This window comes from Capra hircus, chromosome 5 (assembly GCF_001704415.2).
Source record: "Capra hircus breed San Clemente chromosome 5, ASM170441v1, whole genome shotgun sequence".
NCBI classification, from domain to species: Eukaryota; Metazoa; Chordata; class Mammalia; order Artiodactyla; family Bovidae; genus Capra; species Capra hircus.
This window is the reverse complement of record NC_030812.1, coordinates 9758787-9765047: the sequence shown is the minus strand read 5'-3', so window position 1 is coordinate 9765047 and position 6261 is coordinate 9758787.

The following is a 6261-nucleotide window of genomic DNA, read 5'->3' as shown; positions in this document are numbered from 1 at the left end:
ATGGGAGCAAATGCACAATATTCAAAGGAGGAAAATGATATTAAAGCTTTCTGAAACTACTAAAACACAACAGAGATAGAAATATGAGGGCTAGACAAAGAAGTAAAAGAATTCCTTTGTACCAAATATTAGCTGAAGTTAAAAACAAATTTTATCTGATGAGTTTTAGTGTTTCATTTTCCCAATTTAAAGATTTCATCTAGCATAAAGGAAAACAATTATTTTTAAAAAACTGAAAAATGTCAGCTTTAGAGTATTGTCTTATATAGGTGGTATTTTGGCTACTGATATAATAATATTGATATAGTTAGAGGATCGAGTATTACTTATTTTTAGAGACAAGAACTGTAAAACAGAATGTTGCCCACAATGATTCATAATATAAGAAGCAGAGAATATAAGTATAAAAAGTATATAAATATTACAAGCAAAAGTAAAATATAAACATATATCTGAGCTGATTATAGATATGTTAAAATGCTATTAGAATACATGACTTATGCCATCAGCTTGAGATTATTTTGTGGAAAAATTGAGTTTAAACAATAATGTAAGGATTACAATTTTGGGGGAAAAGATACATAATACAATATGGTATAATAACATATGTGAAGATGTGTAATCAGGAAAAGCATATCATTAAGAACCTTGACACTTATTTACATTTACAGTCAGAAATGTAATGATTTTAGGACACCATGCAATTTTTGTATGGCATTTATTATTACTTGCCATCAGTTTCTACATCAAGTGGACGCATGTATGTGCTCAGTCATGTCCAACTCTTTGCAACCTTATGAACCGTAGCCCACCAGGCTCCTCTCTCCATGGGATTCCAGATAAGAATACTGGAGTGGGTTGCCATTTGCTCTTCCAGGGGACCTTCCCCACCCAGGGATCAAACATGTGTCTCCTGTATCAGTAGATGGATTCTTTACCCCTGAGCTGCCATGGAAGCCCCAGAGGAGAGGGACCCACATACACTGTCCATGGGAAAATACATTGGCACAGTCACTATAAAGAACAGTCTCTGAAAGCCAAAAAAACAAAAAATGAAGAAAGCTCAGCCTAGGATGTGACGTTCCTACACCTGGGTCTATATCCCAAGAACACCATACTTGAAAAAGACACATTAACCCCAACATTCATGACAGCACTACTTACAAAAGCCAACACACAGAACCAGCAAAATGCCCACCACCCCATTCAAGCTCAGAGAAGACGTGGTGTGTGCATACAGTGGACTACTACTCAGCCACAAAGAAACACATGAAATGATGCCACTGGCAGCCACAGGGATGGACCCTGGAGGATGACGCTAAGTGAAGTCAGCCACATCGGGAGACATATGATGTTCCATCTAGGCAAAATGGAAAAGGAGATACAAATAAACTAATTTTAAGAGATTCTGAGAATTGAGCATTCAGGATTGGGAACTCATGTACACTCGTGGCGGATTCATGTTGATATATGGCAAGACCAATACAGTATTGTAAAGTAAAAAAAAAAAAAAAGTAAAGGGCAGGGATGAATTAGGAGGTCAGGACTGACATATGGAGGCCTCCAGTGGCTCAGTGGTAAAGAATCCAAGTGCCAAAGCAGGAGATGGGGGTTCGTTCCCTGGGTCGGGAAGATCCCCTGGGAGGAGGGCATGGCAACCCACTCCAGAATTCTTGCCTGGAGAATCCCATGGACAGAGGAGCCTGGAGGCCTATAGCCACAGGATCGCAAAGAGCTGGACACAGCTGAAGCAAGCGAGCACACACACATACGTGCACGCACGACTAACACACACACGGAAATGTGTATCTGTAATAGATAATCCACAAGGATTATCGTCATTCCTTCCATCCCCAAGGACCTGACGTTCAGCACAGGGAACTCTGCTCAAGCTTCTGCAATAACCTCTATGGCAACAGAATCCAAATGAATAGGTCTGCTGTTTGTATGTGTTCACACACATGAACTGACCTGGTCCACACACCATAACTGAACCAGGAGGCTGTACACTAACGAGAAGCATATTAGAAATCAACTATACTCCAATATACCATCAGCCTGAAATTAAAGAAAAGGAAAAGAAAAAAAAAAGCCATGCCTAGTTTATCCCCTTTGACCTCCCTGACTTGGACTGCTATCTTATACCCTGGAGCCTGAGCAGGCTTGGGTCCCAAGGCTGGACTGTGTGGAGGTCAAGACAGTCAAGCAGGGTGTCTTTAGTTCAGTCTTCTCTTAAACCTGGATGGTTTGCTCTGGCTGGGACCAGAGTCCACAGCACACCCAAAGGATGGTGGCCTGACCCTCTGGCCTTGGGGACCTTGGAAAAGTCACCTAGCCTCCACATCTCTTGGTGCCTGGGTTCCCAGCTCAAGCTTCCTTCCTGAGAGTGCAGCCTCCTAAGCTCAGGCAGCTAAGCATCCTCTGCAGGTGATGTGGTCCAGGTTGGGATTAGTCCGTATAAGGGGTTGAAGCTTTAGAAGAAGTAGTGAGACACAAGCCCTTGGGTGTTTGCTCTAATTTACAGCCCAGGACTTTCCCTAAGGCTATGCTGTCGCCTTGTGGACACTCTCTGTAACTACAACTTGACAACCAGTGCTTACTGGAACCTCCAATCCCTGGTGGCTCAGATGATAAAGAATCTGGCTGCAATTCAGGAGACTAAGAGTTTGATCCCTCTGTTGGGAAGATCCCCTTGAGAAGGGAACAACAGCCCACTCCAGTATTCTTGCCTGGAGAATTTCATGGACAGGGGAGCCTATTAGGCTACAATCCACAGGGTCGCAAAGAGTTGGACACGACTGAGACTAACACCTCCACTTCCAATTACAGGGTCTGGGTGGCTGCTAATGCCAGCTGCCCTCAGGAAATGTCCTGGGGCAGATATTGCAGAAATAAATTCCAAACACTACCGACTTTTACAAAGCCAGTCACAACAGGCAAAATTTCCTCACTCCATTTAAGGAAGAAAGATAAACAACCCAAACTACCAAAGGACAAGATGCTCAGCATCCCTAATTATTACAGGAATGCCAATCAAAATTACAATGAGAAATCAAATCCCACCAGTCAGAATAGCCGTCCTCACAAGTCTACAAACAATAAATGAAGGAGAAAGCCTGGAGGAAAGGGAACCCACATATACTGTTGGTGGGTATATGTATTGTCACAGTCACTATAAAAGACAGTCTCCAAATGCCAGAAAAAAAAAAAAACCAAGAGAGCTAAGCCTAGCATTTGACAGTCCCACACCTGGGCCTATATCCCAAGAAAACCATAATTCAATAAGACACATGCACCCCAACATTCACTGCAGCACTACTTACAACAGCCAAAACACAGAACCAGCAAAATGCCCACCACCCCATTCAAGCTCAGAGAAGACGTGGTGTGTGCATACAGTGGACTATTGCTGCTGCTGCTGCTGCTGAGTCTCTTCAGTCGTGTCCGACTCTGCGCGACCCCATAGATGGCAGCCCACCAGGCTCCCCCGTCCCTGGGATTCTCCAGGCAAGAACACTGGAGTGGGTTGCCATTTCCTTCTCCAATGCATGCAAGTGAAAAGTGAAAGTGAAGTCACTCAGTCATGTCCGACTCTTAGCGACCCCATGGACTGCAGCCCACCAGGCTCCTCTGTCCATAGGATTTTCCAGGCAAGAGTACTGGAGTGGGTTGCCATCACCTTTACTCGGCCACAAAAACACATGAAATGATGCCACTGGTAGCCACAGGGATGGACCTTGGAGGATGACACTAAGTGAAGTCAGCCACACAGAAGACAATAGCATATGATGTCCCCTCTAGGCAAAACAAAAAAAGATACATACGAACTAATTTACAACACAAAAAGAAACTCTGAGAATTCACACATATAGTTAAACAAACAAACAAACAAACTGAAGGGCCAAGAATGAATTAGGTGTGTGTGGACTAACATATCCACAGAAATCTGTATCTGTAATATATAATCCACAAGGATTATTTTTGTTCTTTCCACCCATCCATCATCCATCCATCCACAAAGAACTAATGTTCAGCACTTGGAACTTTGCTCGAGCTTCTGTAATAACTTCCAAGACAAAGAATCCAAAAGAGAATAGCTATGATATACCCATACATATCATCACTGAACCAGGAGGCTGTACACTGAAAACAAGCACAATATTGCTCCAACCCACTACCGGCATAAAATTAAAGAAAAGGAAAAAAAGCCATGTTTATCCCTCCAACCTCCCTGAGCTGGGCTGCCATCCCATCCCTGGAGCCTGAGCAGGCTTGGGTCCTGGGATTAGACTATGGTGGGGTCAAATTTCAAGTATTCCAAATGTTCAAAATTAATATCTGTAGAATTTTGAGTGACTTAAATCAAAATCAATGTGAATCTCAAAATGTAAAGTATTTGTATGTACACATATTATACATAATAATTTAAAATATTCAAAGAGATGAAGAAAATATGCACTAGCTTTTTCCAAACAAACATCAGTATGGGGAGTGTACGCGATAAGTGTACATGATAAATGTACACCAATCATGTGTTTTAAGAGACACCATCAGGGCTCCCAGACTCACAAAGTATGGTCTAGTTTTCATAATTTGCCTAAAAATTACTCACATTCCTCACTCTTGGATTAAGTCATTGAAAGTTCCAATTAATATGCATATGTGGTTTTTTGGTAATAGATAAGAAAAACTTTGTAACTTCTCAATTTTAAACAAGGTTAGCTCTATCTATATACTCGGGAATTACAGATCAGGCTCAGTAATGAGGTTTTTGCAATTGTTTTCAAGAATCTTTTAAATTGATTGCATTACAGTGAACACAGAGTACTAATTTGAAATGGCACACAAAAGCAAAATCGATAAGCACCTTAGGCAACTCCTAAAATACTTACATGTTTTTACTGCAGGTACATAATATATATTACTTAATTTAGTCCCACTGACTGTAGAAACAAAGAAATTATATTCTGTGCCTGGGGTTAAATTGTCAACAGTTATTCTGCTGTCTTGTTTCAAAAGCCTGGTTACGTTTGGGCCTCGGTCACTTGCAATATGTATGCCATCAAACACCCCAATATCAGGCATCTGAACAAATAAGGTTACAGAGGTACTGTGGCTTTCATAAGGAATAACAATCTGAACTGGTTTGGGCTCTGAAAGATAAAGAGAGATATTTATAATTAGTATGGTCTTAAAATTTCCATATTTCTCTAACATGTTCTAGAATTTGTGAAACAATTAAATGCTTATGTAGTCAACTTACATTTACTAGGCTAGCATTGGACAGAGAAACAAAGAGGACATTCTGACAGATCATATATACATATATATTGAAAGGACCTAATTAACTTTCATTTTTTGATTCTCATTAATAGTCTAAAACAACATAAAAATCGGAGATCGACCTGTTTTTTACCTTCTTATCTATTTATTAAGAAAATACTTTTGAAAACCTACATACCAGAAGGAATGCTCAAAGAAAGTAAATAAGGCCAGATTCCTGCCTTCATGTAATTCTCAAACTCGGACCTTGTGTGCTCCTATGCACCTACAGATGAGCCTAAGTATACTATTCATTTGTGTGCTATGTGATTCAGACATTTAGTTTCATCCTTAGGATGGTGTTTGTCCAGCTCTAAAAGAATCAGCCAAATATAATGAAATTTGTCATTATTTAAAAAATACAAGCAGATCCCTAACTAGAGTCCCGCATGGTTAGAGGGACATGAACAAAGGCTGCTGAGAACAGAGAGGGAATTACTAGCAGAAGTAACAACACTGGGGAGGGCTTTGCAGAGTCGAGGACAACGTTGTATCTGTCTTACAGGACAGAGCAAGTCCCCCAGAAGGAACGTGCAGGGCACAGGGACCAGTCAGGAGGGAATCCCAGACCAAGAGCAAAGCATCAGCAAGGCCTGGGAAAACGGCATCATCGTGTATCCAGGGAACACCAAGCTCTTCCAGCTCTTCACTAGCAGGGCTAATCACTAGTCCTTGGCAAATAGCTTCCAGTTACTAGTCTTTAGCAAGTCTCTTAGTCACGCTGTGCCCTGGTTTCTTCTAAACTGCTCAGGCACAGCCAGGCACTCAGGATGGTCCAAGCACAGGGTGTGTTTGAGCAACAGGGAGCGGGCAAGGTCCGAGGCTGATCACTGTCCACGAGAGGCTCTGCCTGCCATGCTCTGGTGAAAGCGCCTCAGTTGTGTCCGACTCTTTGGGACCCCATGGACTATAGAGTCCATGGAATTCTCCAGGCCAGAA